At 44.4% G+C, this 22,500-nt stretch overlaps 1 protein-coding gene across 6 annotated transcripts in view; it reads left to right on the forward strand.

The window, feature by feature from the left end:
* LOC123518577 (protein grainyhead-like) overlaps window positions 1-22,500 on the forward strand; it is a 494,700-nt gene that overhangs the window by 225,246 nt on the left and 246,954 nt on the right. Inside the window, exon 2 of one of the 6 annotated variants that reach the window (XM_045279450.1) lies at window positions 8,572-8,604. The exons of the other annotated variants lie outside the window; for them this stretch is intronic. The gene's annotated coding sequence lies outside the window, so the exon portion shown is untranslated. The remainder of the gene's footprint in view (window positions 1-8,571; window positions 8,605-22,500) is intronic. 6 annotated transcript variants of the gene reach the window in all.

A 22,500-nucleotide genomic window follows, 5' to 3' on the forward strand; every position in this document is an offset into this window, starting at 1 on the left:
TTAATATCTGGGGACAGACTGATCGATAAACTTTTTTTGTTTGTCATGGTCAGTAAATTCGGCGCAGGGAGGCGTGCTGATGACGTGTGATATGCGAAAGGATGGGGGAGAAGAGAGCAGATTAGGAAGAAGGAAGGGCTGGAGGCTGGGCGAGACAGGACAGGATGACCGCCATTTCTCGCCCCACCTTGCTCTTTGACCCTCACCTCCAGACCTGAATGAGGCTGGGACGGGCACCTCTGGCCAGGAGAATCAAGTGGATATCAGTATTATTATTGGGCTGGTGAAAGGAGAGAAGGGAAGGCGTGGATAAAGGGAGAAGGACGTGTGGATAAGGCGAGGGACTTGTGTATAAAGAGGAAATAGACATGTGAGTGTGAAAAGGGACGTGGATATAGTGGCAGATGGACTTATATGTAGGGAGGGTGTGTGCAGATAAGGAAGAGAGGGACAAGTGAGGGATAGAGGAAGGAACGTAGGTGTCAGTGAAAGACGATGTTTTCTGAAGTGGACAAGCGACATGTGTGTATGTGTGTGAAGGACGTTCATGCAAGAGGAAAGGGACGTGTGTTTATTAAGCAGGACAGGGCCGTGCGGAAGGGAAAACGGGACGTGTGCTGGGGGAAAAAAAATATTAGAGTCATATAAGCAAACTAGGCTTCCTGTAAGTTTGCATTGGATTCAGTCTTCGCTCCGTTGTTAGATGGTTGGGTCTTATTCAACTAGTCTTTGTCATTCACTCTTCCAGTTCCAGTTGCTGACTAAGTGCGATGTTGCAAGTGAATCCAGTATTCATAAACACAAACATAGTATTTGTATTACTGTACTTTATATATTTTTGTGTATTTACTTTGAAGATATTACTCGTCAGCTTTCAATTATCCCCGAAACTTTTATCTACTTCTTTTTGTATATCTTTTTAGTGTGCATGTTTAAGAATTAGTATATTTCGTATGTGCTTTTACACCAGATCTTATATACGGAGTTAAGCCTCAGCAGATTTATACATTTTTCGTGTAATCATTTTGTGTTTTCGTTGTGTTTTTAGTATTAACATTTTCTTTTATTGCACGATTACTTTTGTTTTAAAGTCTAAACCTGTTTTGTAACCATTTACTACCACCATGATATTTTGACCAGTTAATGGATACATGTGTGTGTGTGTGTGTGTGTGTGTGTGTGTGTGTGTATGTGTGTGTGTGTGTGTGTGTGTGTGTGTGTGTGTGTGTGTGTGTGTGTGTGTGTGTGTGTGTGTGTGTGTGTGTGTGTGTGTGTGTGTGTGTGTGTGTGTGTGTGTGTGTGTGTGTCTGTGTGTGCGTGTGTTTTTGTATCCGAACAAATCTACTAATACCAATCCAGTAGGCCTGTCTCCAAACATGCGCGCTTCACTCTTCACGCTTCCCTTTATAGTTGATACTTCTCTCACCTGCACTGACGAGAACTTTATGATCGCACAATTCAGAGGCGCGTCTAGTGTGGAGGCGGATCAGTCACCGCGGCAGGAGACACCACCGTCAAGAACAAACAGCCCAGGAGATCACCTTCCCTCCCGCCGCGATAATGCTTCTCCCCACCATCTCCCCTTCCACCTCCGACAGACACTCCCATTAGACCGCGGTGCCACCCCTCCCCTGCGTCCCGCGCCAAACGCACTCCAATGCATCACCTGGGACGGCCTCGCGCATTGTTGTTCCCGCCCTGCTTGGTTATCAGGCGTAGTCATGGTCCCCCGTGGCTGGCTGGCTGGCTTGGGAGAGAGAGAGAGAGAGAGAGAGAGAGAGATAATGTTGTACGACTCTTTCTCTCTCTCTCTCTCTCTCTCTCTCTCTCTCTCTCTCTCTCTCTCTCTCTCTCTCTCTTCAGTCTTGCTGGTCTATACGGCGTCTTATAACCTTATGAGAATTATTTGAAGTAATGTTTCCTTTACGTCGACATTCATTATCATACAAATGTCTTTATTTTGAGTAATTCTTCTTCATGGAGCTTATTATTCACTTTCTCACACACACACACACACACACACACACACACACACACACACACACACACACACACACACACACACACACACACACACACCAGGTAGCAGCAACTTATGTGTACTTATATCCATCAGACCCCTTCATCTCCTCCAACCTTGCCCCACCTTCTCCCCCGCCCGCCTCCTTGTCTGTGCAGTGATCCATTGAAGACACCAACGCCTTGCACGTGCTCGCTGCGAGGATAACACCCGTGAAAGTGATTAACGTTATTTGAAGGACTATTGCAGACCAGCGGCAGCAGCAATCCCCGCCACTAATATTGATATCAACACTTTACTTCCATCACCTGATTCCTTTGCATTTTGAGATGGGATAAGCTGGCAAGTTAAATTTTCTGAGATTATTAGTGTGTTTATATTTATTATGACAGTTAGAGAGAGAGAGAGAGAGAGAGAGAGAGAGAGTGACTGACAGCACTTTTTCTCCTCTGACTTGGCTTGTAACTCTTGCTCATTAGTATTCTGGTTTTAATCACTTCACTGTACATACTCGTACTTTATGCTCTCTCTCTCTCTCTCTCTCTCTCTCTCTCTCTCTCTCTCTCTCTCTCTCTTTTCTCTTCAATTCCTTCTTGAACTTTTCCCTTCGGTGGAAAATTTATCATCTCCATTTTTTCCCTCCATCGTATTCTATCATAAGAGGTGGTTCCCTGATAACAGAAGATTATTGCATTACTTACCAGGGCTTCTTAGTGTGCCGGCTTCTGAGAGAGAGAGAGAGAGAGAGAGAGAGAGAGAGAGAGAGAGAAGGCTTTGTGCGTGTGTGTGTGTTTGTGTTTGGCTGTCTCTTTGTTTGCCTGCCTATATATCTGTCCTTCTCCCATTCTCTCTCTCTCTCTCTCTCTCTCTCTCTCTCTCTCTCTCTCTCTCTCTCTCTCTCTCTCTCTCTCTCTCTCGCCGCCAGTGATTTGCTTATATGTCAGAAAACCGTACAGTTCCTCACACATTTCTTCACCTTGATCATGCTGGCGGAACGCTACGTAGCTTCACCTTTTAGACGAACTCAGGGAGGCTAGGCAGAAGTGTCGCATAATGATCCAGTATCGACGTATAGACAGATGCTTGAGTGAAATTTGTATGTAGTTTTATCAGGAGAAAGTAAAGCAGTAGTTAGAAGTCGTATGAAACACCTCTAGTTTGTGTGTTTAGAGCTTTCCTTGTGTTTAAATTGAGAAGTGTGTGTGTGTGTGTGTGTGTGTGTGTGTGTGTGTGTGTGTGTGTGTGTGTGTGTGTGTGTGTGTGTGTGTGTGTGTGTATAGATAGTGGTTCGATTTCTGATCACAACTTGTCATTAATCCCTTTGGTACTGGAACATATTCTTACCTTGAGTTTTGGGTATGATTAGACCATTTTGTTGACATTAGGAAGGGTCTATCAAGGTCAGAAGATTAATGGCCACTACATTAATCTCCACATAAGTATCTGAAGCTGTATAAACTTACCAACTAGTAACCATAATGAATATTTAACGCTTCCTGGTACAGAATCGGCTAATATTTCCGTCCAGTGAAGAGAATCAGCAGGGGGTTGATGGAGTGAAGTATTTCCGATAGCCTGTCCCTTCATGCGTGCGATAGGTGTCAGATGCCGCAAGGAAAGTTGCGTCCGGGAGTGGTGATTGTCGTAACCGTGGTGTCATATCAAAGAAGTTAAGGATGTGGTGTGCTGAGTTATTTCCACCGTGTATGTTTCAATGTTGAGTTGTATTTGAAATGGAATGTCACATAGTATACTCTCTCTCTCTCTCTCTCTCTCTCTCTCTCTCTCTCTCTCTCTCTCTCTCTCTCTCTCTCTCTCTCTCTCTTTGACATGTTTTCCCTAATGACTAATCACACTAAGGCAATTTTTTCTTCGATTACGGACACCTGCAATGATTCGTCTGACTAGAAATGGTTAAATCTCTTCTTATAACATCATTTCATTTTATTTTCCATCAATTTTTATAAAGATTTCATTGTTTCTGCTGCTGTGAACTGTTACCGATCGCAGAGAAAGAGTTAGTTCACCACATGAACCAACTATTTCAACGTCAATCTGTATTTTTCTAGCACCATTATAACGATCTTTAGTGCACCAAACCTACTGCAGTGGCAACAATCATCACAGCACCAGTATTGTTTTTACCATTCCGCACAACCACTACATATAACCACCATAGACACAGCAGGGCGTAACGATATGAACGCCACCGCCGCCACGAGCAGCGCCACACGCACGCCCATCACATCTAGAAGCCTTGACTTCACGCTGTGTCGTTGTCACAATATAATTAATGTGTGTAAAAAAGTTGTCACCCCACATTATTGTGAAGTATTACCGCACTCGCTTAATAATTATAAGATTTATGTACATATTTTTTGTCCTATCTATAAACACGGTGCGTGTCGTAGGGAGGAGACTGGGGCGGAGATAAGAGGTCGGTTTTGTGCTTCGTCATTTGCCAGGAGAATATGTTTTCTTTCTTTATTTTTTTTCAGAAGATTGAAACGATGTTGTTTTTTTATCAAGGTGCGTTTTTCTGGTACAGTTTTTCCTCGTGGCATTCCCTTTGACATTTCTGCTTGCATTTCTCTCACTGATTCATTAAGTGACTGCCTTTCCTTTCTATTTTTTCCCATAAATGTCAACGCTTTTTTTTTTCTTCTTTGCGAAACACCTTTAAACTATTTCTTCTATTTTTTTTTTTTTGCAACTTTAAATATCGTTGTCTTTTCTTTTCTTTTTTTTTTCCATTAAATATAAGATCATAATATCGCAGGTTATAAAGCGTTCATCAGTTGGCTAGTAAAGATAAACCAGCGGTGTCTTCATCTACATACATTGCGAACAAGGGTTAGCATAATTGCATGTTGGATTGATTTACTACGGTCACCGGGTATATATTTATTGTGCATCCACCACAGAGTATTCCTTGCCGGCGATACTTGATACTTTTTTTTTACGTACGTGAATATAAATCTTTGCAGGTGTCAATTCCTTTGTTGTGGGCGTGATTAGTGTGAAGTACAGCCAGGCCAAGGCGGACACCCACGGCTCAGACACGTCTCTCTTGAGTACACCTCCAATGCACAGTAATTGACTCCACCAAGTACGCTTTTGTGAAGATTTTTTTCACTGCATCTAGCGTGGCGGAGCATCACTCGGGCAGCACTCACAGCCACATTTAGACTTCCTCTCCTGTCGAATGTGACCATGAAAAAGATCTAACGTGGTGTCTTTCATTTACTGCTTTTTCCCTCCCGAAAGGACGCTTCGTTCACACCAACTCCCCTACCCAACACACTCTCTCTCTCTCTCTCTCTCTCTCTCTCTCTCTCTCTCTCTCTCTCTCTCTCTCTCTCTCTCTCTCTCTCTCTCTCTCTCTCTCTCTCTCTCTCTCTCTCTCTCTCTCTCTCTAATTCTCACTTAACTCTCTGCGGTGCCTGAACGGGAAAAGCTTTTTGTCATAACGCCTTCCTTCCGTGGACTGGTGTTTCATCATCACCTGGGTTACCTGCACTATGGCTTGCTGGGAGGCACCCTTGCTTTACCTGAAGAATCCCGATCGATCCCTCAAGAGAAAAGTCCTCAAGCTGTGCAGGAATTCTCTCATTGTGTCCCGCGAGGCCTTTGTGGCGGCCAGGTGCGCGAAATTACTGAAGTGACACAGACTACAGATGTTTATGAGGCTCGGGGCTGCGGTATGTGTCAGGATATTCGGTGTGAAGGAGATTTTCACAAGACGGCTATTGTCGCTCCCAAATATATTTAGGAGAAAATATCTGGTGGTCGCGACGGAGATCCCATTCTTATTCAATTATTGCTTTTGTGGCCCATGGTCGCCAACTACCATTACCAGCCCATAAAATTAGCATCTTCACACCACGACCGCCCCCGTGCCGCCTGTGCTGTCCTCCCGGCGCCCTGCCTTCCCATCCCTGCCCATCAGTCATCGCCCAAGCCTCTCTCTTTCTCACTCGCTCTCTGCCCTCCTCCTCCCGTCCATCCCTTCCTGTGGCACGGATCTAGAGGGACCAGGACGGGTGAAGTCAGGAAATATAATGGATGTCGCTGATAATTATGGAGGGCAGTACTTAAGAATCTTGACGGGGAAGATTTTTTTATTATTAGCTTTGATTGATAGTGGGTGGAAGAGAGAGAGAGAGAGAGAGAGAGAGAGAGAGAGAGAGAGAGAGAGAGAGAGAGAGAGAGATGGTTGGTGAAGTATTTTGATGGATGAATTCTGGGTGATCAAAGTGATGGTGGGTGATCACTCATCAGCTCGCAGTGTGGTGGATGAGACCTTGAGATGCCTGACAGTCGTGTGCTGGGGATTGTGGGAGGTAATGGCGCTCAGTGGGGTGCCTCGTGCCGGATGACGATTCGGTTAAGTGGATGATGATGGCTGAGAGAAGTTGATGTGCTGGATGAAAGCTGGCCTGACATTTTCTATGGGTGAGAAGTGGAGAGGGTAACTAGTAACGAGTGAGAATTTTAAATGGATGCAGTTTAATAAAGTGGAAGAAAGAGGTGAAAGGTGTGAGGCAAAAGTGGATGCAGTGACATTTAAGGAGTGAGGAAGATCTGGAATGGATGAGCTTGGGTTAAGTGGAAGTCTGCATTGAAAGGTGCAAGACAGATCTGAAGGTGTCGGGGGAAGCAAACGACGGGGAGCCAAATGTGGAGTGCAGAAGGCGAGGTGGTGCTTTTATGGCGAGGTGCCCCATGAGTCTCCGTCGCCTTATTCCACCTGAAGTCACTCCCTGGTCAGCAGTAGTAGTCATGGTATGCACAGACAGCCTTAATTACTACGGAGAAAACAAGCTTATAAGGACGGGCAGTCGTGCAGGAGGAACTAAACACACACACACACACACACACACACACACACACACACACACACACACACACACACACACACACACACACACACACACACACACACACACACACACACACACACGCACACACACCGGTATAAACACGGAACAGTGACGATGATTATTTTTTTCTTTCATCCTGACTCACATCTATTAGCAAATCACACGCGTTTGCACTAGGGACGACGTTTTAAATTACGATCACCTCACAATTTCATCTCTGACACCTGAGAATTATACATCTCCTTCATCTTGTCCTCGCTGGTGCAAGAGCCATTTTTTCTTTATGCTTTCTCGCATCATGCCTCTTAATTATAACCATTAAGACCCAGCGGAGATATGGCCATTTCTTGGGGATAGCGGCATTGCTCCTTTGTGGGGTGATAAAGCACAGCAAGCAAGGACGAGGACATAAGTTGTAGTCAGAGCGAGTTAATATACAACATATCATCAAGGCAGGAAGGTCGGCAGCCTTTACTACGTTGGCGGTGAGGGAATGGGAAGATTTTGTCGAGAAGGAGGAAGGGAAGGAGAAGCAGGAGGAGGAAAAAGTGGGTTTAGTAAGAAAAGTGGTCGGGTGTGAATGTGTGGCAGCTGCTATAAAGCGGTTAGAGGCGAGACGTTTGTGGTTTGGGAGAATACTTGAAGCTCTATATTATATTTAGGGAGGAGAGAAATATATTTGTGTCTGACTACCTGCTTTTTTTTGTCTTCTTCCTAATACACACACACACACACACACACACACACACACACACACACACACACACACACACACACACACACACACACACCAGTCACTTCACAGGCTGAGGTTTTCTCCCCGCTGTGGTCGCAAAAGTTTTCCCTGATGAGCGAGCAATTACTGTCCTGCCTGGCCGAGTGGATGGGATGTGCGGTGCGTGTGGATGGTTGGAGCCTCGTCCATAGAAGGAAGCAGAGTATAAATGGCGATCACGAGTGTGGCAGAGTGATGTCCAAGAACCTCATCCAACACACACACACACACACACACACACACACACACGAGTAGACAGTCAACTTTTAAAAGCCTAAATACACTTCTCGTCACCACCTCCACCTTCACCACCCCCACCACTAGTACCACCACCACCACCACCACCACCACCGCAGCCACAAGCCACACCATAACTTTTACAACCTTCACAACAACCCTTACGATCTGGAGGACAATGTTCAGAGCCCCTCAAAGCGACTATTTCAGACCTCCCTCACTCGTCTCGAACGCCTCACTCTCTCACTCTCTCTCTCTCCCTCTCTCCCTCTCTCTCTGGGCCTTAGGTGTGTCAAACGTGTGGTGTCACCGTCCCCTATGTCCTCCTCTACTCCCTCTTCACCCCCCTCTCCTCACTTCCCCATACTAACGCCTCTTCCTCTTCCTTTCCTTCCTTCATTCTCCTTCTCTCTCTCCAGCTCCTCCCTTTTCTCTCTCTCTTTATTTCTTTCTTCACTCCCTGGTCTCCTGCGGTGTCCCTCTCGTTAGGTACTTCTCCATTTGCATCTCTAATCTGAACCAGACACTCCTGACACAGTACCTGGCCGCGCATGTGTCCCAGCGATCTCATTGGGGTAAAAAAAAAAAAAAAAAAAAAATGGAAAAGTTGACATAAATCATTCGTAAATATCCAGCACCTCTATTTCTTTTTCCAGTTTCGCCATCCGTGGAGAACTCAACAAGAGAAGGTATGTCTCGTATGTGTCGCTAACCAGGTCATTTTCTTTCACGGAATGTACTGGAAATACCCCCTTGATATGGTAAGGAATAAAGACACGGGTCGCCTCGCTGTACCAGAAGCCTCGCAAGTCACACATTTCTCCCACCACGCCGCACTCCCTGGAAAACTTTAAATGGCATCCAGCCTGTGTGCGCACCAGATATTTTTAAATGGATTCTTGTGAAAATTCCTTCCTAATATGCTGGGCAGCCGCACGGTCCCGGAACAGTGACAGTTATGGCACTTTACGACCACCGCCCTCAAAGACACAGGCCGGGGAGCGTAGGCCTTAGGCTTTTGAGGTGCGCAGGGGCCCAGGTGGGTGAAAGGCCGCACGATGAGATACGAGACGCAGAGGCGACGACGTGTGTTGATTTTGTGGGAGAACGCTGAACGGGAGGGGGGAGGGGGAAAATCAATTCCTGTGTGCGTGAGAGAGAGAGAAAGAGAGAGAGAGAGAGAGAGAGAGAGAGAGAGAGAGAGAGAGAGAGAGAGAGAGAGAGAGAGAGAGAGAGAGAGAGAGAGAGAGAATAGGCCAACAAACAGACAGACAGATAGATAGGCAGACAGAAATGCACACACACACACACACACACACGAAAATAAGACAACGACACATATGCCATTACACGAAAAAAAAAAATTCACTTAAAAAAAGATTGAAAAAAAATCACAAAAACGCGATGAATTAAGATATCAAGAGACAGGCACTTCACTTCAATTAAGACTGGAACAGGAGAATAATATAAGGCGGAAAAGTACTCGCTCTTAGTCTGTACAATTTGAATTAGCATGCCAGGGGAGGAGAATTGGAAAGTTTAAACAGTGGCAGGGAGTGAAGCTCGGACGAGGCTCATTCCTCACTCACTTGTCCTCCTGTGAGTGTTTGTGTCTATCAAGCAACCTTTTTTTTTTTTCTTTTGCCTTCTATTTTCTTTTTTTTTTTCTTGCTGGTTAATTTCTTCAACTATTTTTTCCTTTTTTTTTTTTTTTGTAAGCCTCGTTGTCGTCTCCATCTCCATTTCTACTGTGTCATTCTTCCTCTTCTCCTCGTCCTTCTTCCTCTTCCTGGTTCACTTTTTCTTTATTTTCCTCTTTCTTCTTCTCCTCCTCCTCCTCCTCCTCCTCCTCCTCCTCCTCCTCCTCCTCCTCCTCCTCCTCCTCCTCTCTCGTCATAATACACCAAATGTAGGAAAGATGGTGATTCTTATCTCTTTCTTGAAAAAAAAAATGCATTTCCTCCACACTGATATATCTTTCTTTCCTGCCAGTTCTGCCTAGAGGGAGTGTTGGGTGTGAAAGGCCTTTCTCCTAATTCATCCAGTTTTTTTTTTTTTTTTTCAGTTAGCATTTTTTCCACATATGTTTTGTTATTATGCTTTCTTCTCACATTCATTCCTTTTCCCTGACTTCTTCCTCCCTCTCATAAAATGTCTTTCTTCTCTTCCTCTTGCTCTTTCTCCTATTCCATCGTATTTTTCTCCGCATTGCCTCTTCTTTTTTCCTTCTCCTCCTCATCTTCCTTCTTCTTCTGCTCCTTCTCGTCGTCGCCTTCTCCCCTTTTAGCCCGGACGTGGAGGCTGTGTTTATGTTTGTTGATGTCCCGCCTGCCGTACTTGGCATAAGCCGCACCTCACATAGAAACTTTGTCTTGACCTGCACGGAGAACCTCGAGGACATTATCTTATACATCTCCCTCCCTCCCTTTCTCTGACTCGTTACTTTTTCTTCTTTACTTTTCATGAAACTATCATCTCCGTCTTTTTTATACGTCTTAATTTAGCTCAGTTGGTAAATGCGGCATCGTTTATTTTGGTGGGTTTTATCTTTATTGTTTTTCATCCGGAGAGAAGCAGGTGTTTGTTGGTGCTGTGGTGGTGGTGAAGCTGCTCAGTAAAGTCCTCTGTTCGCTTAGTATTCCCCGCGCCCCGCTAATGCCGGGGCGCCCGCGGAGAGCTGCACTTTAAGGCAATACTACCGTCGCACCTCTCTCGTCTGACACGGCAGCCTTAACAGAGCGTACATAATAAATAGAACACACACTCACACACACACACACACACACACACACACACACACACACACACACACACACACACACACACACACACACACACACACAAAGCCATTCTCTCTCTCTCTCTCTCTCTCTCTCTCTCTCTCTCTCTCTCTCTCTCTCTCTCTCTCTCTCTCTCTCTCTCTCTCTCTCTCTCTCTCTCTCTCTCTCTCTCTCTCTCTCTCTCTCTCTCTCTCAACAAACCGTGCATGAAGATCACATGATGCAAACAGAGTGTCTTGTACTACACTTAGTAAGAAGCTTGAATAGTAACAAAAAACATAATATCTTTCCTGTGTTTAATCCCCATTCAGCTCCTTTGGTTGGGAATCATAAGGAAAGGTAAAGAAAAAAAATAAATAAATCACACTACGGGGTATTCAAGTTTCATTCACTATCCGAACTTGGTCTTACATTATTAATTTCTAAACACTTTTCCACACCAAAAGATAATAAGGAACGTCTAATTCACATCGTAATATCTGTTGAATGTGTCCTCCTCCTTCTCCTCCTCCTCCTCCTCCTTCTCCTTCTCCTCCTCCTCTAGTACGGTAACCAAGAAGCGAGGAGGCGGGAAGGGGCGTGGTTGCCTAAATTGGGCCCCACCCCATGACTCCCTCCCGCTTCCTCCTCAGCGTCTGCAGAGTTTATTGGGAAGCTTCTTATGACTTGCATTTAAGTGCCTCTTGCCACTTCAGGTTGTAATTAGACTGTATAATAAGTTGTCCGTGCTGGTGATGCAAACAAGGCGCTCGCTGACAGCACCACTAACCAAAAACTTCCTCTGTGTGTGTGTGTGTGTGTGTGTGTGTGTGTGTGTGTGTGTGTGTGTGTCCGTGAGAGAGAGAGAGAGAGAGAGAGAGAGAGAGAGAGAGAGAGAGAGAGAGAGAGAGAGAGAGAGAGAGCGCAAGCAAAAATATTATTTCTCTTCTAGGCAAGTGGGTGTGGTGCTAACAGCTGTGTTCTCAACATAATATAGTTATATTACAAACATTTACAATTGTGCGCATGTGTACTTTACACTTACGTACATATGTGCATCAACATTAGCGTGTGTGTTAAACAAGGCAGAGGCTGAAGGAGTGCCTCTTTTGAAGAAATGCATAATGCAAGTAATGGAAAAGATGAGTGGAGGGGAAGACTGTCCATCATTCATCACCAACTCATGACACTTGCAAAGGAAGCAAACAGAGATAATAATGAGAAGGAAGAAAGAGAAGGTGGTGGTGGAGAAGGAGGAGGAGGAGGAGGAGGAGGAGGAGGAGGAGGAGGAGGAGGAGGAGGAGGAGGAGGAGAAGGAGGAGGAGGAGGAGAAGGAGGAGGAGGAGATGGGGTAGGAGGAAAAGAGGGATCACTGCAGTCAGTTCACTGACTCTTGTCTAAGACACCCACTTCATCCGTTTCCCATTACCATCTCGCGCCCTGGCACCCTTAAACTTCCCAACGCTACGCAGGTAGAGAATGACAATTCATGACAATTGCAGTCGATGCATCTAAAATTACTTTCTCCACCTTTTTATGGAGAGAGAGAGAGAGAGAGAGAGAGAGAGAGAGAGAGAGAGAGAGAGAGAGAGAGAGAGAGAGAGAGAGAGAGAGAGAGAGAGAGAGAGAGAGAGAGATTGCCTGCTTGCCTGCTTGCCTGCTTGCTTGCCTGGACGAACCTTGCAGCCTCGGTCAGCTGGTACCGCCCGCTGTCAGGTATTATTTTATACAGTGAGTGCACGAGAAGACCCACGCCTACCTGACCACCCACACGCCGCCCACGGGAACACACGCTGGTCGCCTATTGGTTCACCGGCCTCCCTGGCGTCTGGAGGGTGCCTGCTGCGAGATTGTTGCATGGGAAGGGAGGGAAGGAGGAGGAGGAGGAGGAGGAGGAGGAGGAGGAGGAGGAGGAGGAGGAGGAGGAGGAGGAGGAGGAGGAGGAGGGTGGGAAGGGAGTAGAATGAAGGGAAGGACGAACAAGAGCAAGACGGATGATGAAGAGTATGGGAACATCGCATAAGAAAATAATATATTACTTTACGTGTACGAAGTTTGAAAACTAAGGAGATAAGAAACACGATTATGAAAAGCTTAACTATTTACATATATTGATGACAGCTACATTTTGGTACGGGCAGCACGATTTAGTGAATAAATGATGAAAGAATGCATGAAGAAACCAGAGAGAAAGAGAAAGAGAGAAACGAGACGAGACAAGAAGCGATACGAAACAAGAAACGAGAAGAGAAATGAAATAAAACGGAATGAAAGCCGTGCACGCTGACGAGGCTGATGTGACCTGCCGGGCGTGCATGGTTGGCTGCCCCGCACGAGCTCTTAGGTCAGCCCAGGTCGCAGGAGAGTCCCCATCCCCTCAGGCGGAAAAAATGATGGAGTCAGTCAGCCATACATTGCATTAATATATAAATACATATTCCGCCCTGGTTTGCGCTTGGCCGGACCCGAAGTTTATGGGAGCAGAGAGAGTCGATCATTAGGGTCGTGGAAAAGTGGTGGTGAGGGTGGTGTGCCGGTGGGGGAAGGGTCTCAGGTGCTGTAGACTGAAAGAATTAAGGGGCAGGCTGTCTCAGCATGATCTCCAGGAATGTTTGAGTCTGCCGCTGCGTCGTGACTCCCTGTTACACTTGGTGGGCAGAACGGAGCATGGGGGGGAAGGGAGGGAGCGAGGTAGGATACATGAGGGAGAAGTGTGTGTGTGTGTGTGTGTGTGTGTGTGTGTGTGTGTGTGTGTGTGTGTGTGTGTGTGTACGAAGGGGGAAGGAAGGGAGCGAGGTGGGTGCATGAGGGAGAAGTGTGTGTGTGTGTGTGTGTGTGTGTGTGTGTGTGTGTGTGTGTGTGTGTGTGTGTGTGTGTGTGTGTGTGTGTGTGTGTGTATTTCTTCGTACTTCTTTAATTATGATTGTATATACGTTTCTTTCTTTTCTTTTTCGGCATGCTACAATTAACCTCCGTGTTGCGTCGTTTCAAACAACACTGATATATTCTAATTTCATCGGCAAGACTTTTTTTTCATTTTTTTTTTTTTTTTTTTTTAGTTTTAGATTTATTTTAGTGATAGTAATATTTTTCATGTTGGTGTTATTTTCCGTGTAATTGAATTTGGGATTAGAATGAAGAATTATGTTAAATCTACTGTTGATAATTTTTTTTATTTATGTTATGTAGCTGAAATTAAGGAAAGAAATATTTTCTATTCCAGTCATTAATGTTATCTAATATTTCGTTTGGAAAATTGTGTAGCATACCTTAATTCTCCGGATGATTGAATTGAGTATAAGGAAAATTGTTTCAATATTACTGTATAAAATTTTCTGGCCAAAATGCCTTTAGAAAATAATGCATTGATCTCAGCCTAAAAGGAACGGTTTCATTATCAAGCTGATATTTTTGTACTACTTCTTTCTTTAGAGAATAATGGATTAAACTCAGTCCAGTCTTTAATTCTGAAATATTAAGATATTGTATCTGCACATGTTTAAAGAGTGATGAACTACAATCTCGTAAAGGAAAGATCTTTTGTTTGATGTGATTCAAATGTTTCACTTTGTATGCTTTTAAGTGAAAAGAAGAAAATATATAAAAAAAATGTACAGATAGTAAACGAATGAAGGAAAAGTTATATATATATATATATATATATATATATATATATATATATATATATATATATATATATATATATATATATATATATATATATATATATATATATATATATATATATATATATATATATATATATATATATATATATATATATATATAGATAGATAGATAGATAGATAGATAGATAGATAGATAGATAGATAGATAGATAGATAGATAAATAGATATAGATATATGTGTGTGTGTGTGTGTGTGTGTGTGTGTGTGTGTACACAAAAAGGTGAACTAGACTTTAAAGAAATACAAGTTTTCATTGCACAAACAAACAGAAGCATGTACTGAATTCAGTTTGAAGTAAATTACAGATGTGCTCCTTTATGTATCCCTTTCAATTTAACTGAAATATCCCTGATGTTCAAACCCCCAAAGGCAGATCAGTGTAGGCGATACCTGTATGACTGAGTGCAGAAATGAATTGAAAATAACGCTATGGAGGAAGAAAGAAACGAGAGAACAGAGGAAAAAAGGAAACAAAAGTTATCAATAAAAACCCTGAGTAAGACGGAAGATGGCGGTATAAGGAAGAGAAGAATTAAGAGTGAGAAAAGATGTTGGACAGTAATGGAGATGAATGAGAAGGGAAAAGGAAAATGGAAAAGGTTTTTGCGACTGAGAGAGAGAGAGAGAGAGAGAGAGAGAGAGAGAGAGAGAGAGAGAGAGAGAGAGAGAGAGAGAGAGAGAGAGAGAGAGAGACTGCAAAGAGGTAAAAGGGTGAACACATGAGTGAAGAAAGACAATGAAGATACAGAAGTCATCGTTTGCATTTATTCTGTTCATTTTCTTAACGATATCTCGGACATCTTGGGAAAAAAATAAGAGGAATATCAATGAGGCGTTTGTTCGTGTTCTCCGGTTTAATGTTGTTGTATGTTAGAGAGAGATTGTGAGTGGATAGGAATTAATGAGCTTCTGAAATGAACTAGAGAGAGAGAGAGAGAGAGAGATGGGGGGAGCTGTTCCATCCTTGAATGCAGAGTGAGAAAAAATTAAATGTTACAGTTTTGGCTTTACGCTACACTGCCTTTGCTGTATAAATTCCTCACCAGCGAGAGCAGCAGCCGTCCTCCGTTCCTTCTCCTTTCTCCCCATCCTTCTTGTTTCTTCACCCCATTTCCCTCTCCTCCTCCATCCTCCGTCCTTCATCGCCTCATTCTGATTCATTTAGCGTGTGGTATCATTTCGCTTCGTTCATTGCCTGACGTTTATCTTTTGTCATGCTTTTCACATTCATTAACTTTCCATTTGTCTTGTTTTTACGTGTCTTCCTTAATCTCCTCTTCTGTTTTCCGTTTATTCATCACCTTACTTTTTGCGTACTTTCTTGTTCCATATTATTTTGCTACATGACCTGCGTAACGCTTATACCTTTAGTCATGCCTTTCGGTTCCATTAGCGCTCCATTTGTTCTGTCTCTACAACATGTTTCTTTCTCCTTCATCCTCCTCCTCCTCCTCCTCCTCCTCCTCCTCCTCTTCCTCCTCCGCCGTTAACAGTCATTGATCATCTCATTTTATACAACTTACTTCACGATTCGTATTATTTTTCTCTCGTACAGTCATTGCGCCACAGTTCTCTGCTGTAATCCTTTAAGTTATCGTCGTTTTTGCGCTTATTCCTCCCGCTTCCTCCGTCATTCCTCCTTCCCTTCACTCGAGGCTGCGTCGGCACTTTCAGGAGAGTTGGTTGGGTTCGCCTCCTCGCCGCTGTCAGTTCTGTCACTTACGTAAGCTCTCCTAAACACGAGTAAGAACTGAGTCTACTTTCTCTCCCATTAATGAGTCGCATGCACCAGCGCACCAGACGCGGGGAGTTTTCTCCATATAATTCTTACCTGACTGAAGGGTTTTTGAATTGGGAAATGTTTTGCGTGTTTCAGAAATGGAGGAATGTGAACCGAGAACTCAATTATTCGTGAGAGAGAGAGAGAGAGAGAGAGAGAGAGAGAGAGAGAGAGAGAGAGAGAGAGAGAGTCTAGATAGAAAAATATATTTGGATCGCTTTCAATAGAGCTTTGAGAGGGAATGGAGAGGCGAGAATGTATAATGAAGTTATTCTATGGAAGGCGCGTTTGGTTCGCTCCCTTGACGAGACAGATTCCATATTGACGGCGGGAAGGGAGAGAGAGAGAGAGAGAGAGAGAGGGGACGGGCGGAGAGGAGTAGTGGTGGTGGTGGTGGTGGAGGCTGGGAGATATGGTGGGGAGAAACTCATGGTGGCAGCGGTGGTGATAGTGGTGGTGATGGTGGTGGTGGTGGTGAGAGGTGGGAAAAAAGTGTTGTTTGGAATTGTGAATAAGACAGGAAGGAGTGATGGTGATTGTGGTGGTGTAGGAAGGGTTGTGGCAATAGGGAGGGGAAAGACAGAGAAAGAGAGAGAAATAGAGAAAGAGAGAGGGAGAATAATTGTGGAGAGAGGGCGCTGCATTAGTTGGAGGAGGAAGTGAGTGGGACTGCATGTGGTGTTGCTGGTGGTGTTGGTGGTGGAGGCTGTCCTAGGTGGTGGCGGGTTCTTATCCTCTTCAGGTGATGCCAACACGATCATCCGTCATGCCCAGGGTCCCATAGTCCACGACCACCGCCACGACCCCCCACACCCCACACCCTACACCCTCCCACCCCTCCCCACTGGCCTCCAGCTCTCCCACCCTACCATTCTCCAACCTTCCCTCCCTCCCAGCTACACTTCCATTCCATTTTCCCTCTCTTCTCTCCCTTTCCTCCTTCTTTTCTCTTCTCTTCCTTTCCCTTCCCTTCCCTTCTTTGCTCTTCTCTTCCCTTCCCTTCCCTTCCCTTCCCTTCCTTCACTTCTCCTTCCCTTCCCTTCTTTTCACTTCTCTCTCTTCCCTCTCCTTCTTTCCTTTTCTCTCCTTTCCCTTCCCTTCTTTGCTCTTATCTTCCTTTCCCTTCCCTTCCCTTCCGTTCTCTTCTCTTCTCTTCTCTCCCCTTTTTCTCTTCTCTCCCTTCCCTCTCCTTCTTTTCTCTTCTCTTCCTTCCCTAATTTACTTTTCTCTCCTTTTTTCTTCTTCCTCTTCCATTTCATTCCTTCTTTTCTCTCTCTTCTCTCCCTTTCTTTTCTCTGCTCTCCTTTCGCTTCCATTCTCTTCTCTTCCGTTCCCTTTCCTTCCCTTCCTTTCTTTTCTCTTCTTCTCCTTTCCTTTTCTCTTTTCCAGTGTTTTTTTCCTCCTTTTCTCCTCTCAGTTTTTCTATATTTTTTTTCTCTTTTTTACTTTTCTTTCTCATGTCCCATTTCTCTTCTAATGTATGTATTCCTCTTTCTTTTTCTTATCTTCCTTTTTATTTTCTTATTTTCTCCCAATCTCTCTCTCTCTCTCTCTCTCTCTCTCTCTCTCTCTCTCTCTCTCTCTCTCTCTCTCTCTCTCTCTCTCTCTCTCTCTCTCTCTCTCTCTCTCTCTCTCTCTCTCTCTCTCTCTCTCTCTCTCTCTCTCTCTCTCTCTCTCTCTTCCTCTTCTCATTCTAATTTTTTCTTTCACATACTTTTTTCTTCAAATTTCATTCCTTTCTCATGTTCTCTTCTTCCTTTATTCATTTTCCCCTTTATTGCTGTTCTTTCTTTTCTTCAGCATTTTTCCCCCATTCCGTTCCAATTTCAGATTCAACTCAGTCTCCTCATTCCCTCGTATTTCTTCTTTTTCATATACCATTTCACATATTGGCCTCTTTTTTCTTACATTTTTTTTTTCTCTACCTTTCGGCTTCCCTCTTTTACGTCTTCCTTCATCATAACCACCACCACCTTTTATCATCACCATCCGCTCATCCCTTTCCTCTTTTCCCCGCTACATTATGACATCCATTCCTCCTCCTCTCTCCTCTGTACTCGCTGGATTAGGAGCGATTTTCTCTTAATGGCCACGTGCAGCCTCCTTTCATACATAGGTTTGTGTATAGGAGATATGCCGGCTAATGTGCACTCCCCGCTTAATATATATGAATTTGTATGTTGGAGGAGAGGTCGTGCTGGCGGCGATGTTATCACCACGTAATAATGTCCGCGACCTCATCTCCCTCCCTGGGCCGAGGATAAACACGCCTGGCTATAAAAGGAGATCGTTGGGACTTCGGCGATAAACAGGAAATGTTGTGCCTGCGATGTAAAATGACGTGGCGCGTTAGCCTTCGAAATGGGTTGTAATAACGTCGTATAATTGCGTATCGAACCCCGCCATCGGCATAAATCGCCAAGCAACGCCTGTGAAAGGACGTGTATAAAATTGCTTGATGCTCGCGCGCCCCGGGGTCACGACACACAGACACAGACACAGACACAGACACCGCGTAGTGTAGTGGTTAGCACGCTCGACTCACAATCGAGAGTCCCGGGTTCGAGTCCCGGGAGCGGCGAGGCAAATGGGCAAGCCTCTTAATGTGTGGCCCCTGTTCACCTAGCAGTAAATAGGTACGGGATGTAACTCGAGGGTTTGTGGCCTCGCTTTCCCGGTGTGTGGAGTGTGTTGTGGTCTTAGTCCTATCCGAAAATCGTTCTATGAGCTCTGAGCTCGCTCTGTAATGGGAAAGACTGGCTGGGTGACCAGCAGGTGACCGAGGTGAATTACGAGGAGTTGTGACCTTGTTGTCCCGGTGTGTGGTGTGTGCCTGGTCTGATCAGACCTATCCGAAGATCGGAAATAATGAACTCTGAGCTCGTTCCGTAGGGTAACGTCTGGCTGTCTCGTCACACACACACACACACACACACACACACACACACACACTGGCCGCTCCCACACGCTAGTGACGCCACAGAAGATGGAACGGACTGGGAACTGGTGCACGCGTCTCTCAAGATTCAAAACACGTTTCACAATAACAGATGATAAAACGCGAATCAGAGGAACATCAAGCTGAAGCGTAGGTCATGGGCGGGGCCGGGCGGCGTGCTTGAGTGAATCCAGCCTGGTCCTGCCCGCCTCGCTGCTACAGTTACCGTCTGGGCGATGCTGCGCTAGCCACGGAGGGTCGTTGGCTCCTAACCAAGCGTCAGTACTTGCTGCTCACGGGAGTGTGACGGTGGCACTACTCTTGTGCTCATTAGATTTGAGTTGTATAACATTATTGAGTGTGAGGTAAATTCAATGGATATGCATCACTTTTATTACACATTATTTACATTCATAATATTTTAAATTCAAGGAAAACGAAGAAATGCTCTTTTTAAATACTTTTATTAGATATGTAAGTTATCCTAGTTCAGTGTGTGTGTGTGTGTGTGTGTGTGTGTGTGTGTGTGTGTGTGTGTGTGTGTGTGTGTGTGTGTGTGTGTGTTTTACTATATGCTTGGGGTGACCCGGCCTACATCCCGTGCAGCAGAGGGCGCTGCTCAGCTGAGGATCGCCACTTCTTACTTTCTATCTCCACTTGGGGAAGGAAGAGGAATATGCGTCTTGCTAGGTGTGCAGGTCTTCCCCTCAATCCCGCAGTCTTCCTCTCCCCCACATTACTCCGTCTCCGGTTCCTCGTACCCCATTTGACCTCCGCGCCGCATAAAGAGATGGGACTCGCCCGCCTCTCCAGATTTAACGAAGATTTCTCGTGTTTTCTTCTTTATTGGTTACCATATACGTCGAGGGGCTTAGAAAACGTTTATATTCATTTGACTCTTAGTGAGGGAAATGGGCAGGTAAGTGGACACCTCCCGCCATGCTCCTTTATTGGGCGAGAGGAACAGGTGTGTCAGTGTGTGTGTGTGTGTGGAGGTGTTGAGCATGGGTGGAGGAGGCAGTACAGGCGAGAGGTGAGGAGGTGGAGGAAAGCATAGGTGGAGCGAGGAATCTTGTGTCGATATGATCAATAAATTAGTACACTGCTCGAGTGAGATATGCGTGGGTTACGTGAACGCTTAAGTCTTTGGGGGGAGAGAGAGAGAGAGAGAGAGAGAGAGAGAGAGAGAGAGAGAGAGAGAGAGAGAGAGAGAGAGAGAGAGAGAAGTGGAGGTGATGGCTAGCATATACAAACAGCAAATATCAAAGGCGGACATGGACTTTCAAGAAAAAAAAATATAGATAGATAATTCAAGAAAAAATTAATAATGTGGATAAAAACACTAAATATTGAATTCGTGTGTGTGTGTGTGTGTGTGTGTGTGTGTGTGTGTGTGTGTGTGTGTGTGTGTGTGTGTGTGTGAGAGAGAGAGAGAGAGAGAGAGAGAGAGATGATCAAAGGTGAGCTTTTCTGGAAGGATTTAAATGGGATGGGGCGAAGACGAGGCGGCAGCTGGAAGAAAGGCGATGATTTTCTCTCTCTCTCTCTCTCTCTCTCTCTCTCTCTCTCTCTCTCTCTCTCTCTCTCTCTCTCTCTCTCTCTCTCTCTCTCTCTCTCTCTCTCTCTCTCTCTCTCTCTCTCTCTTCTCTCTCTCTCTCTCTCTCTCTCTCTCTATATATATATATATATATATATATATATATATATATATATATATATATATATATATATATATATATATATATATATATATATATATATATATATATATATATATATATATATATATATATATATTAGAAAAACAATATGTATAATTGATAATACATTTTTCATTCAAGGTGACTACACTCTGAATATGCAGATAGGTCAAGGAAATCTATATCGTTAATTGGCATCGCCTTTGCTTTTCTTTAACCTCCGGTAGTTCTGAGAAATTAGAAAACCTTGCACCAGTCTGGAAACTCGCACGCACTTTGCCCTTCTCTTGTGAATGGTCTCCATTAACCCTTTCAGTACTGGGACACATTTTTATCTTGAGACTTGTGTGCGATTAGACCATTTTATTTACATTGGGAAGAGTCAATGGAGGTCAGAAGATTAATGTTCATAGTCTTCACTATTTTTAATCTCCCACATAGGTTTCTGAACCTGTGTAGAGTCATCAAATAGTAAGCAGAATGAATATGAAAACACGACATGGTACTGAAGGAGTTAAGTGTGGCACCTCAGCCCGCCTGCTTTTATCAATGCAATGTTTTGACCATAAAGAAAAAAATAAAAATCAGCATCCATCATGTTGTCATTATCCGCAACGAGACTCTCCTTTAAATATCATAACCTTGTCTCAGGTTGTTTATTGCTACATTTTTTCTCAGTCTGTTACTAATACATTGTTAATAATTTGATGCTACCGAATCTAACTGGCAGGTTTTCTAGTGCCTTATTCAACATCGTCTTTATTGGCATTATTATAGTGTAAATAAAAAAAAAATTTAAGTTGAGTATTGTCTGTGTTTGGCGCGTGAGTCCCGCAGACTTTGCCTTGAATTCCATCCTGGCCTGCCTGTGCCGCTTTATTTCTACTGAGGTGCTGGTCGTCTGGCTTGGTGGTCGCTCTTTTCCCAAAAATATTTATGCTTTATCGTGATTCTCTCTCTCTCTCTCTCTCTCTCTCTCTCTCTCTCTCTCTCTCTCTCTCTCTCTCTCTCTCTCTCTCTCTCTCTCTCTCTCTCTCTCTCTCTCTCTCTCTCTCTCTCTCTCTCTCTCTCTCTCTCTCTCTCTCTCTCTCTCTCTCTCTCTCTCTCTCTCTCTCTCTCTCTCTCTCTCTCTCTCTCTCTCTCTCTCTCTCTCTCTCTCTCTCTCTCTCTCTCTCTCTCTCTCTCTCTCTCTCTCTCTCTCTCTCTCTCTCTCTCTCTCTCTCTCTCTCTCTCTCTCTCTCTCTCTCTCTCTCTCTCTCTCTCTCTCTCTCTCTCTCTCTCTCTCTCTCTCTCTCTCTCTCTCTCTCTCTCTCTCTCTCTCTCTCTCTCTCTCTCTCTCTCTCTCTCTCTCTCTCTCTCTCTCTCTCTCTCTCTCTCTCTCTCTCTCTCTCTCTCTCTCTCTCTCTCTCTCTCTCTCTCTCTCTCTCTCTCTCTCTCTCTCTCTCTCTCTCTCTCTCTCTCTCTCTCTCTCTCTCTCTCTCTCTCTCTCTCTCTCTCTCTCTCTCTCCTGTCAGCAGTTCATGATGATCGTATTCCATGCCAGTGAGTGTCACAGGTCATGAGAATCGCCGAGTCACGCGAGTGTCAATATGAAGAGTCTCTTCTCTGAATGAAAATTAAGTAAAAGACTCATTTACATACAATGGTAAAGTTCTTTTACTTTTTTTTTATTATGGCGACCTGGAAGGCCTATCCATCACGACAGTGATTATCAATAT

This window comes from Portunus trituberculatus, chromosome 44 (genome assembly GCF_017591435.1).
Source record: "Portunus trituberculatus isolate SZX2019 chromosome 44, ASM1759143v1, whole genome shotgun sequence".
NCBI lineage: Eukaryota > Metazoa > Arthropoda > Malacostraca > Decapoda > Portunidae > Portunus > Portunus trituberculatus.